At 41.4% G+C, this 14,067-nt stretch overlaps 1 protein-coding gene across 4 annotated transcripts in view; it reads right to left on the bottom strand.

The window, feature by feature from the left end:
* Window positions 1–14,067, bottom strand: part of LOC126297818 (uridine-cytidine kinase-like) — a 119,063-nt gene that overhangs the window by 3,339 nt on the left and 101,657 nt on the right. The gene's annotated exons all lie outside the window — the stretch shown is intronic.

The following is a 14,067-nucleotide window of genomic DNA, read 5'->3' as shown; positions in this document are numbered from 1 at the left end:
AGAGTTGCCAGTCATTCAGCTCACCTCTGAACACACAATTAACTGTCAAACAATTACACAAGAAGGAAAACAATGTGGACCAAAGTACATGTTGTACTGGGAGTCAAATCTGAAACTTTGCTGTTACTAACCGAGCTACTCAGCCATGATACCCAACTCAGCCTCACTGCTTCAATTCTTCCTGTACCTGTCTCCTAATTTCTAAGCTTCATGCCTTGGCTGTGGTTAAGCAATTTTTCCATGATAATGACACAGTTAACTCATTAGTGTAGCTGAGATAAGACACAAAGCTGACACCCACCATATGAGTCAAAGCATACAGGCCTACTAGCTCTGCAATGATGAAGACATTGAAAGAATGTACAGTGAGATAAAAGAAATTATTCAGATTGTTAAAGAAGATGAAATTTTAATTGTAACTGAAATTCGGTAGTAGGGAAAGGAAAAATGGAAAATCAGTAGGTGAATGCAGACTGGGGAATAGCAATGAAAGGGAGAGCTGCTGGTAGAATTTTGCACAGAGCACAATTTAACCAACAGTTCAAGAATCTTGAAAGATAATTGTACACATGGTAGAGACTTGGAGATACCAGAGAGTTTCAGATAGATTACGTAATCATAAAGTGAATGTTTTGAAATCAAATTTTAAGCTACGATACATTTCAAGGAGCAGATGCGGTCTCAATTTATTGGTTGTGGACTGCAGATTAACTGAAAAAACTGAAAAAATTAAGAAGATGGGACCTCAATAAACTGAAAGAACCACGGGATGTGTTTCAAAGGAGCATTAGACAATGAATGATTGAAACAGGGGAGCAGAATACAATAGAAGATGAATGGCAGATCTGAGAGATGAAATAGTAAAGGCAGCAGAGGATCGAATGGGTGAAAAGACAAGGCCCAGTAGATATTCTCTGATAATGTGAGATATAGAATTTAATCAATGAAAAGAGGAGATATAAAAATGTAATGAGTCAAACAGGTAATGAGACTGGCATAATACACAAAATGGCAGAGCAGGTATGGGAAAGATATGTGCCATTTGTATGAAAATTAAAGACACCTTTGGAAATATAGACAGTAAACAGTGCTGACATGATCAGAATAGATGCTTTTGAAATGTGATGCTACAAAGAACACTGAATATTAGATGAATATTTGGGAATAAAACTGAGGAGTAAATGAACTTATGGTGCAATTCAATTGATAGAAGGGACTGGGTTATAGGGCACATTCTCAGATATCAGGGAGTCTTTAATTTGGTACTGGTGGGAAGTGTGTGGCATAAAAATTGCAGAGGGAGACTCAGGCTACAATATAATGAGCAGGTTCAAATGGATGCAGGTTCGATAGTTACGCAGAGATGAAGACTGCTTCCAAGAATACTAATTCATCTAGGCATGCACGACAGGTTCTGTGAAGTTTGGAAACCGCAGAAAAGGTACTGACAGGATTAGAGTTGTGATGCCTGGATAGCTGAGTCAGTAAGAGCATTCCTGATGAAAGGCAAAGTTCTGGGTCCAAATATTGGCCTGGCAAATATTTTTAATCTGTCACAAAGTTTCAAACCAGAGTACTCTTCGCTGCAGAGTGAAAGTCTCATTCTAGAACTAAGCTGTCACGACTTGTGAGGAGATAAGCTGAAGTATGTTGAGAGCATCACATTTCACCATTCCTTTTAGGCCTCTGTGATGGAGGTCAGAACCGCAATGCCTAGTGTTAAAATCATGCAGTTTTCTTATGGATGGCTGAGAAATACATTTCAGACACCTGCAACTCAGAATCAACATGGAAAGGCCCAAGGAGGTGTCATATAAGGACGTCAATGAAACCACCCCTTCCCCTGGGGTGTTGATTACTACACATTTCACTGTCAAGAATGGCAGTTTGCAATGTGATGAACAACAGGGCGAAGTTCTTGACAGCCTTTGACACTGCTGACACACCCTGCCCCAGACAATTCAATCTTCCTCGAAGGACATAATAGATCTGCAACCCCACTAAACATGATCATACCACTTTGGACTATAGTACAACCACAATTTTCACTCTAAGTGCAGGGTGAAACCGCTACAGATTTTTCAAAACCATTTGATGAAATTTCAACATGACCTGAAGCAGCAAAAGGTAATTATGCTTTTGCAGTCCTCCTGCTTTGTGCTCTCCTATGGTGGGATTGTGGGGGGGGGGGGGGGGGCTGTGATATTGACACATGCATGAATCAAACAGCAAAGGGTCCCTCTAAGGCCCTCCACTTTGGCAACACCCTGGTGCTACATACACACTTTTACTAAGCACTTTAAAAATGCACCTGTACAGAGACAACCCATGATGGATTCCTAGGCACCTGGAGAGAGTAAATCCCTTCACACTCCTTAGATTCCACTTGCCCAAAAACATGTGCTACAGAAGCAGTGTACCACCACTCAGGTAAAATGTCTTGAGAGGTTTCGTGCCTGCAGGTGCCTAGGAATCTGTCACAGATTGTTTCTGTACAGGTACATTTTTCAATTGCTCACAAAGGTGTACAGATGACACTCAGACTGTTGCTGGATTAGGGGTCTTACATGGACTCTTTGCTATTTTATTCACACATGTGTCAATGTCACACTCCCTGGTGATCATGCCACAGGAGGGCGCAATGCAAGAGGGCTGAAAAAGCATAAACACCCTTTGCTTCTTTGGATCACATTCAGATTCTCTCAAATGGCTTTCAACAGACACCAGTGGTTCCACCCTTTATACCAGAGCAAAAATTGTGGTCACATTACACTCCATAGGGGTGCAATTGTGTTCAATAGGGTTGCAGGCCTACACTGTCCTTACAGAAGTGTTGAAATGTCCTGGAGGCATCAGCAATGTCAAAGATTGTCAAAAACATTGTCTGTTGCTTATCACACAGTGAACTGTCATATTTGACTGCAAAACGTGTGGGAATCAATGCTACAGTGGAAGGGGTAGTTTCATTGATGCCCTTTATGCCACCCCCTGAGCCCTATTTGTGTCAAAAGAAGGGGTGAAATGTCATTAAGAGGGGGTCTGATGACCTCCCTTTTGTGTGACAGATCCATGGTGGTGATGGGCAAACTTGTGCTGGTATTTTGTGCCAATGTAACTTCATTATCCCACCTTACACCTCACACAAACTTCTGAGCTGTGGCCTTTCTATCCCATGTGGCGACACCTTGCTATTTAAAGCATCGCTGAGCCATAGTGTGTCATCACAGGGTAGCATGATTTTGTACCATCACAGAAGAAGGTCATAGGCACCTTTGGGCCAAATTTCAAACTCCTGCATTGCAATGGGTGACAATTATGGGGTTTTTGAAAAAGTGATCCTTTAATTGTGCTACCCTGTGAAGTATGACACATGGGACAGAGTGAGGAATGTTACAAGCAAACATGTCCACAGTTGTGACGTTGGTCAGCAGAATAAAAGCACCAAAGATGAATAACATGCCGTCACAATTAACCACAATATTCAAACCATCTTTCAACAAATGTGAGGCGTACACTATCTGACTGTCAGTAGAGAAGCAGCAACAATAGAATGGGTTGATCAGGAGAGCTCAGTGACTTCAAACATGAACTAGTCGCTGGATGTTAGTTAAGTAACAAAAACCATCATGGACATTTCACCCCTTCTAAAACTGCCCAAGTTGATTGTTGATGATGTGATTGTAAAACAGAAATGCAAAGGAACAACTACAGTTAAACGAAGACCAAGCAGAACTCATGTACTGACGGATAGGGACTGTCAAGCATTGTGGAGAGTAATTGTTAAAAGTGAAATGAGTGATGCCACTGGACAGTGGAGGACTGGAAATCAGTAACTTTGAGTGATGAATTACACTATACCCTGTGGAAATTTGATGGAAGAGTTTGGGTTTGGGTTTGGTGAATTCCTGGAGAATGTTACCTGCCATCATGTAGGAGGTGGTGTTACAGTATGGAGGTGTTTTTCATAGTTAGAGTGTGGTTCCCTTATTGCATTTAAGAAAATGCTAAGTGCAGAAGATAATGAACACATTTTACAGCATTTTGTACTGTGTACAGTAAAGGAACATTTTATAGATGATGACAGTTATTTGTATCAACATGAAATACCAACCTGTTATACAGCAACATCTGTGAGGCAATGTTTTGTGAACAATAACATTCGTGAAATGAACTGGCCTGCCCAGAGTCATAATATGAACTTGATGGAATGTATTTGGGATGAGTCAGAATGTCATCTTTGCTCCAGACCCCAGCATCCAACATCACTACCTTCTATGGTTTTCACTCTTGAGTAAGAATGGGCTGTCATTCCTCCAAAGACATTTAGACACCTCAGTGAAAGAGTTCCCAGTGGAGTTCAAGCTGTCATAAAGCAAAATCATGGACAGCCCATATTAATGTCCACTTATAGATGTCTGTATACTTTTGATCAGATAATGTATATCATAGGATCCTTAAAAATCACTAAGTGTAAATGCTACATTCTCACTTTCCAGACAGTTTTAAGACAATATGTAGTAGCAGATCTCATGCTATAGCAAGTTACGTGAACAGTTGCCTGAACATTCGTGGGAAAAAATAAACATTGTGGTATGAAGTACCCTCAATTTTTCTAAGAGACCATGGAAGTGACATGTTGTGTGGCACAGAAACAGCTATGTACCTTCTGGTCCAAAAGATTCAGAACAGTGTACACAATTCACAGACAAATAGTTCCTTTGAGTAAATACTCCACACTGATGGAATAACTACAACATTAAATCAAAAGTACTCATTAGGGTGAGAATCGCTACATGGAATATGCCATTTCTGTATACAACCTCCACCACATTGTCCAAAAAATGATTCAAATGGCTCTAAGCACTATGGAACTTAACATCTGAGATCATCAGTCCGCTAAACTTAGAACTACTTAAACCTAACTAACCTAAGGACATCACACACATCCATGCCTGAGGCAGGATTCGAAACTGGGGCTGTACCAGCTGTGTGGTTCCGGACTGAAGTGCCTAGAACCACTCAGCCACTGTGGCCTGCTTACCACATCATACCACTAGGGATATAACCTCATGAATTTATGTATTTATTGACTGATTTATTTAATTATTGGATGAATTTGCAATCTATGTTGAATTCCTCAAAAGAATGCCAAAGGACCTAGAAATAACTATAATGAATATATGCAGCATCCAAAGCACTAAATGTAACAACTGCATCAGTGTGCTCAAGAATTAAATCAGGAGCCCATAAGATTTCTTGCTCAGTACAAGAATTTTTCTGTGCATAACGAAACCATCGGGTAAGGTGTGTCATGGATGTGAGACACCAACGGGCCATACAAACTGTCCTAAGGAATTTCTCTCAGTATAGTGATGAGTGTGATTCCCAATCCCCCCCTCCACCCACATGCATTCACACACACTTTCACTGTCTCCCTGCCCACAAGAGGAAATACCTACTATTAGGTGTGGCAAGAAGCAGTACCCCAGGCAGTTCAGTGAACAACTACAACACCAAAAGACTAGATCTTATCACAAAATTTGTAAACCAATCTTCATGCTATTGTCCTCATGTGAACTTCAGGCACGTGAACTCCAAATGTTACAACCAGTACTCAAAATTTTGCAAGTATGCAATAAAAAAGTGGTAGATTAACTTTTTATTCATGGAAGTACATTGGCCATGTTACTGAAAATGGTGTTTGTTTAGACTTATCACATGTTTGGGATTGGCCCAGGCAGTCCTGGACTGTTAGTGCTGTCCTGGGTAATGTCTGAGGTTGCGAAAATGTTTGGGGTTTGAGAATTTTACAACTGGTGAGGATTTTGTTTTATTTTAGACCTATATGTTCAATATCATGTTTTTAAACATTCTGTTAGGGCTGTGCCTCTCTCAGCCTACCTTGGAGCAATCACTGACACCAATAGCTGGGCATGGCTACTTGTTCTGTCACAACTTTTCACTTAGTCATGTCACAACACAACAGGGGCAAAGAGTTTCTGTCGTTTTTGTGTGAGAATTAACTTGTCTAAACATTTTTGATCATTTTACCTCTACTTGTTTTCTGTCTCATTATTTAGCAACGGCTAAAAGAAACTGTGTTTTTAATGTTAAAGTGCAACAGGAATATAAATTTTTGAAATTGTGTACTGACTGTGACAATGAACAAGTTTATTGCACACTATGTACTGGAGAATTTTGTGTTGCACATAAAGGAAGGTTGATATCAAAGACCACATGAAAACAGGTAAACATAGAAGTACTATTTATGAAAACATAAAAGATTTTTATTGAATGTCAAAGATGGTGATCTGTAGTGTGTTCCTAAAGAAGCTATATTTTCATGTCACACTGTAACACACAAACTCAGTTTCAAAACATCAGACTGAACATCTAAACAGGTTAAAAAGTTATGTGATCCAAAATGTTAATCTGATGGAAACAAAACTAAAGTACTTATTTTTTGCATTATTTCACCATTTATATTTGATAATGTGTTGCATTATTTGGAAAACATTAATTATGTAACAGTAAAAATGAGTAGCTCGAACAGAGGTGAAAAAAATTGTTCTGGTTGTTACAAGGTATTTCAGTGTGGAGGATGGAATTCGAGTTAAACTTTTAAATTTTGTTTAAGTGTCAGGTGAAACTGGTCAAATTTCGAGTCAGTATCTTTTGCAGTGAGTGGAAAATTGTGAACTTGGAGGAAAGTTGATTTTTTTCATAATGCTTCTAGTGAAAAACACAACCTGATAAATCAGATTTAATGTTTCAATAAACTATTCAGACTTCTAAGTAATTTCAAAAATATATCCTGGATTGGACACAAAAAAGGTAAGCCTAATGTTGTTGTTTAAATCAAAGTAAACTACCAATTATGATGAATAATTATGGAAAAAAAATTTTTAGTGGTTTGAGACTCCCAACTGAAAAGTTTAGCTGACCTTCAGTAAACATTATGGTCAATGGTTTGTATCCATTCAGCAATTTTTGAGAAGAAACCAACTATGTAAACTGAAGGTGGAAGGGAGGGAGGGGGGAAGAAAGGAAAGGAAAGAAAAGGAAAGGAACTAATGATATCAGCTGCATCAGGATTTTATATGGACTCAGCACCAACAAGTGAAAATGTGTGCTGGACCGGGACTCGAACCTGGATCTCCTGCTTACTAGACAGTTGCTTTAACCACTGTACCACCTAGACACAGGGTTATAGCAAACGCATGGAATATCTCAGCATGCTCCCTGGTCGACTCATATTCCCACCTAGCACCACTATCTGCAGTCCCTGGCCACGTCTTCTACGCATGCTAATTTTTAGATTCCCACCGGAGGTCAAACATAAATGTGCATCAGCACAGAGGGTTGTGGATTCACTGCCCATGAAGGCAAATCGATTATATGAATTTCTATAATAGGAGACCAGCTGCCTCCAGAAAAAGTGCATCTGGCATATTATCAATTCTTGTTCCAATATTTCCGCTGACACCCTTACAATCATTCTCAAGGTGAATGACTGTAAGATCGTCATCCAAAATATCAGTAAAAGAATTAATAATATCCCAGATGTATGCCTCACAGATGATGGAATATTGGATCTGCTGGGAAAACTTCAAGAAACACAACACATTGTGTATTACAACAGTAGTATCCTTCAGCAGAAAACTAAAGTTGCACTTTTATTTCAATAAATTTTATGCCTGTCACTGGCTACTATTTCCATTTTATAAGCAAAGGGCATTATCAGGAAAGTGGAGACGGAAAAGAGATTGCACCAATGATATTGAGCAGCACTGCATCAGGACACCAACTATGAAGAGATTAGTATGAGAAGGAAGATTAGAGCTTACAGCCCATCCAACAAATAGGTCATTATGGACTGAGCAGCAAATCAAACTAATCCAGGATGAGGCAATAAATCACTCATTCCTTTTCCAAATAAATTGGAGAAACCATGGAAAATCTAAATCAGAAGAGTCAGACAAAGATTTGAGCTGCTGTGTCTGAGCAGTTACTCTTCTATAGCAACTTTACCTGTCTTGCACACCCCTGAACCTATTTTGAAAATTTGTGGTTCCCAGCATCTTGGATATCACTAATGTCTTGGAAAATTGACTAGAATGAACTGTGCCATCTGTTATAACTCCTAACATCTAATCAGAAACTGTTTCATGTCAAAAAATTCAGAGACATATGTGAATATTAAAGATATCTAAATTATAATTTTGTAAGTAGTCTGCACTGGAGAATAAGCGTGAACTGTAACAGTTCCTAGGAACTCAAGTACTGTTAGTGAAAGTTTGTAATTAATGTGAAACCTGCAGGAGTAGTTGTAGATTTGAACATGATGTCCAAGTTTGCACTAGTCCTCCATGCACCTGTAGACTTACTTGAAGTTCATGTGTTCCTATAAACCTCGTCCTCCTTACTCCACATATAACCCTTCATCTTCTTCACCATTCACTCCACATATCTTTTCAACGACAACAGCTCATAATGCACCCTCATTAGTACAGCCACAACATCAAAGTAGTATATATATATATATATATATATATATATATATATATATATATATATATATATATATATATATATATATACTCCTGGAAATTGAAATAAGAACACCGTGAATTCATTGTCCCAGGAAGGGGAAATTTTATTGACACATTCCTGGGGTCAGATACATCACATGATCACACTGACAGAACCACAGGCACATAGACACAGGCAACAGAGCATGCACAATGTCGCCACTAGTACAGTGTATATCCACCTTTCGCAGCAATGCAGGCTGCTATTCTCCCATGGAGACGATCGTAGAGATGCTGGATGTAGTCCTGTGGAACGACTTGCCATGCCATTTCCACCTGGCGCCTCAGTTGGACCAGCGTTCGTGCTGGACGTGCAGACCGCATGAGACGACGCTTCATCCAGTCCCAAACATGCTCAATGGGGGACAGATCCAGAGATCTTGCTGGCCAGGCTAGTTGACTTACACCTTCTAGAGCACGTTGGGTGGCTCGGGATACATGCGGACGTGCATTGTCCTGTTTTGTCCTGTTGGAACAGCAAGTTCCCTTGCCGGTCGAGGAATGGTAGAATGATGGGTTCGATGACGGCTTGGATGTACCGTGCACTATTCAGTGTCCCCTCAACGATCACCAGAGGTGTACGGCCAGCGTAGGAGATCGCTCCCCACACCATGATGCCGGGTGTTGGCCCTGTGTGCCTCGGTCGTATGCAGTCCTGATTGTGGCGCTCACCTGCACGGTGCCAAACACGCATACGACCATCATTGGCACCAAGGTAGAAGCGATTCTCATCGCTGAAGACAACACGTCTCCATTCGTCCCTCCATTCACGCCTGTCGCGACACCACTGGAGGCGGGCTGCACGATGTTGGGGCGTGAGCGGAAGACGGCCTAACAGTTTGCGGGACCGTAGCCCAGCTTCATGGAGATGGTTGCGAATGGTCCTCGCCGATACCCCAGGAGCAACAGTGTCCCTAATTTGCTGGGAAGTGGCGGTGCGGTCCCCTACGGCACTGCGTAGGATCCTACGGTCTTGGCGTGCATCCGTGTGTCGCTGCGGTCCGGTCCCAGGTCGACGGGCACGTGCACCTTCCGCCGACCACTGGCGACAACATCGATGTACTGTGGAGACCTCATGCCCCACGTGTTGAGCAATTCGGCGATACGTCCACCCGGCCTCCCGCATGCCCACTATACGCCTTCGCTCAAAGTCCATCAACTGCACATACGGTTCACGTCCACGCTGTCGCGGCATCCTACCAGTGTTAAAGACTGCGATGGAGCTCCGTATGCCACGGCAAACTGGCTGACACTGACGGCGGTGGTGCACAAATGCTGCGCAGCTAGCGCCATTCGACGGCCAACACCGCGGTTCCTGGTGTGTCCGCTGTGCCGTGCGTGTGATCATTGCTTGTACAGCCCTCTCATAGTGTCCGGAGCAAGAGTATGGTGGGTCTGACAAACCGGTGTCAAGTCAATGTGTTCTTTTTTCCATTTCCAGGAAAGATTCCATGACTTACCAAGCGGGAAAGTGCTGGTAGATAGGCACAATAAAAAAACACACAAACACACACACAAAATTTCGAGCTTCCCTAACCCACGGTTGCTTCGTCAGGAAAGAGGGAAGGAGAGGGAAAGATGAAAGGATGTGGGCTTTAAGGGAGAGGGTAAGGAGTCATTCCAATCCCGGGATCGGAAAGACTTACCTTAGGGGGAAAAAGGACAGGCGCACACACACACACACACACACACACACACACACACACACACACACACACACACAAGCAGACATATTTAAAGGCAAAGAGTTCGGGCAGAGATGTCAGTCGAGGCGGAAGTGAAGAGGCAAAGATGATGTTGAATGACAGGTGAGGTATGAGTGGTGGCAACTTGAAATTAGCGGAGATTGAGGCCTGGTGGATAACGGGAAGAGAGGATATATTGAAGGGCAAGTTCCCATCTCCAGAGTTCGGATAAGTTGGTGTTAGTGGGAAGTATCCAGATAACCCGGACGGTGTAACACTGTGCCAAGATGTGCTGGCCATGCTCCAAGGCATGTTTAGCCACAGGGTGATCCTCATTACCAACAAACTCTGTCTCCCTGTGTCCATTAATGCGAATGGACAGTTTGTTGCTGGTCATTCCCACATAGAGTTCATTGCTGGAGTGCAGCCAGTGTAGCTTGAATGGTTTGTGTACTGAAATCAACAAATGTTGCAACCTTTTAAAGACATCTTGAGAGCAACAGCACCCATGTGATAGTTTGCAGACCTGATAGTATGAAGTATTTTTAATATTCTGGAAGTAGCCATAAGAAAGTTTTGGGTCTGACTCTGTTAAAAACGTATGTAATATGTGATTAAAGAAGCAGTGCAAATCAGGCTATGTGATAAAAGTTTCAATAGAGACACCAGCTAAGCACTTATCAATGCATGGAAGCATGCACTTGATAATGAAAGAAGACAAAGGATTACTTCTCATGGTTTACCACCTGATATGAGTCATGTTGCTGCAAACAATGTTGGATAGAGAGCACAAACATAATCTATGGATGTATAGGGTGTCACCTCATTACGTACCATCTCTGTGATGTCATTATGATATAATCCAGCTAACCAGATGATATTCTTTGCATATAAAAGTAGAAGCCTCAACAGTTTCATGACAGTCAGAGGCCTCCAGCCCCCATGACGATGATGGAGTTAGTCACTGAAAGCTCAGGACTTTATCGAAATTTCACATGGCAAGTTTACCGAGGACTTGTTATCCAAGGAGTCCATTGCGAATGACTTTGTAGCCATATAAGTTTCCTCTACATTAAAGATAAAGAGCTCAGTGTTCGTCAGCTGGAGAAGCTGCACCTGGAACATTGACAGCTGCTGAGTAATCTGAGTTTTCTATAATGCTGTCATGACAAGGCCATACCACAGTTTGCAGTTGTCAACCATCAATAAGAACTGCTGCAGAGAACAAAATTTTATGGAAGATGAGCCATGCCATCACTAAGGAGAAGATACATCAAATGAAGGAAGTGCAAAATGGCTAAGCAGGGGTGGCTAGAGGACAAATGCAATGATGTAGAGGCTTATCTCACTAGGGGTAAGATAGATACTGCCTACAGGAAAATTAAAGAGGCCTTTGGAGAAAATAGAACCACTTGTATGAATATCAAGAGCTCAGATGGAAACCCGGTTCTAAGCAAAGAAGGGAAAGCAGAAACGTGGAAGGAGTATATAGTGTGTCTATACAAGGGCGATGTACCTGAGGACAATATTATGGAAATGGAAGAGAACGTAGATGAAGATGAAAATGGAGATATGATACTGCGTGAAGGGTTTGACAAAGCACTCAAAGGCCTAAGTCGAAACAAGGCCCCGGGGGTAGACAACATTCCATTAGAACTACTGACTGCCTTGGGAGAGCCAGTCCTGACAAAACTCTACCATCTGGTGAGCAAGATGTATGAGACAGGCGAAATACCCTCAGACTTCAAGAAGAATATAATAATTCCAATCCCAAAGAAAGCAGGTGTTGACAGATGTGAAAATTACCGAACTATCAGTTTAATAAGCCATAGCTGCAAAATACTAACATGAATTCTTTACAGAACAAAGGAAAAACTGGTAGAAGCCGACCTTGGGAAAGATCAGTTTGGATTCCATAGAAATATTCGAACACGTGAGGCAATACTGACCCTATGACTTATCTTAGAAGAAAGATAAAGGAAAGGTAAACCAATGTTTGTAGCATTTGTAGACTTAGAGAAAGCTTTTGACAATGTTAACTGGAATACTCTCTTTCAAATTCTGAAGGTGGCAGCAGGGTAAAATACAGGGAGCAAAGACTATTTACAATTTGTACAGAAACCAGATGGCAGTTATAAGAGTCGAGGGACATGAAAGGGAAGCTGTGGTTGGGAAGCGAGTGAGACAGGGTTGTAGCCTATCCCCAATGTTATTCAATCTGTATATTGAGCAAGCAGTAAAGGGGGCAAAAGAAAAATTCGGAGTAGGTATTAAAATCCATGAAGAAGAAATAAAAACTTTGAGGTTCGCCGATGACATTGTAATTCTGTCAGAGACAGCAAAGGACTTGGAAGAGCAGTTGAATGGAATGGACAGTGTCTTGAAAGGAGGATATAAGATGAACATCAACAAAGGCAAAATGAGGATAATGGAATTTAGTCAAATTAAGTCGGGTGATGCTGAGGGAATTCCAATTAGGAAATGAGACACTTAAAGTAGTAAATGAGTTTTGTTATTTGGGGAGCAAAATAACTGATGATGGTCGAAGTAGAGAGGATATAAAATGTAGACTGGCAATGGCAAGGAAAGCGTTTCTGAAGAAGAGAAATTTGTTAACATCAAGTATATATTTAAGTGTCAGGAAGTCGTTTCTGAAAGTATTTGTATGGAGTGTAGCCATGTATGGAAGTGAAACATGGATGATAAATAGTTTGCACAAGAAGAGAATAGGAGCTTTCAAAATGTGGTGCTACAGAAGAATGCTGAAGATTAGGTGGGTAGATCACAAAACTAATGAGGAGGTATTGAATAGAATTGGGGAGTTGAGCAGTTTGTGGCACAACTTGACTAGAAGAAGGGATCAGTTGGTAGGACATGTTCTGAGGCATCAAGGGACCACCAATTTAATATTGGAGGGCAGTGTGAAGTTTAAAAATCATAGAGGAAGACCAAGAGATGAATACACTAAGCAGATCCAGAAGGATGTAGGTTGTGGTAGGTACTGGGAGACAAAGAAGCTTGCACAGGATAGAGTAGCATGGAGAGCTGCACCAAACCAGTCTCAGGACTGAAGACCACAACAACAACAACAACAACAACATCAAATGAGGTACAAACTTGATGTCAGTGCTTGTTCCTTGTATAGTTGCCATCTATTTCTGTGGACAGCTCTGTAACCAAGGGACCAGGAATGGGTACACATGACTTTGGCTGAAATCAATGAGCTAATTTGAGCAAGCCAACAGCAAAAGAGTCCAATAATTTGAGCACCATAACCATGATAAAGGACCTGCTGGGTTCAGTGGCATTCACCACACTGTAATCAATTTCTCCAACAGGAAAACTGATGAAGCAACCATCTCAGTGTTGAATAAAGACCTGAATTTTGCTCCGGCTCCACAAACACTACCAGTGGTAAAGATTTTCAGCAGGATTGAACAAGCAGTGTGGCATCTTCCTCAGGAAGCAGCAGATGATGTACGGTTCGCTACAAATGATTTTAGCAACAGCCAAGTCCCAAAATCAAATATTAGCATGTTTTAGAGGCAAGGATTGATGTTGTAGGACAAAGGTGAAGAATTAGTTGTCTTATTTGTTGACAAGGGGAATGCCATTGTTATCCTCAATACAACTGATTATCATAATAAAATGTGTCTATTATTGGAGGATTTCATTCAGAAGATTCTTAAACAGGCTCCCTTGCTCACACAGAGCCAGAAGACAGGAGAGCTATTAAAGAACTCCGACAAATTTGTGAAGAATTTGAGGCCAAATCACCTAGGTCACCCAGG

This window comes from Schistocerca gregaria, chromosome X, assembly GCF_023897955.1.
Source record: "Schistocerca gregaria isolate iqSchGreg1 chromosome X, iqSchGreg1.2, whole genome shotgun sequence".
In the NCBI taxonomy this organism is placed as follows: Eukaryota; Metazoa; Arthropoda; class Insecta; order Orthoptera; family Acrididae; genus Schistocerca; species Schistocerca gregaria.
Note: the sequence above shows the minus strand (reverse complement) of the source record. Positions and strands in the feature narration are given on the sequence as shown.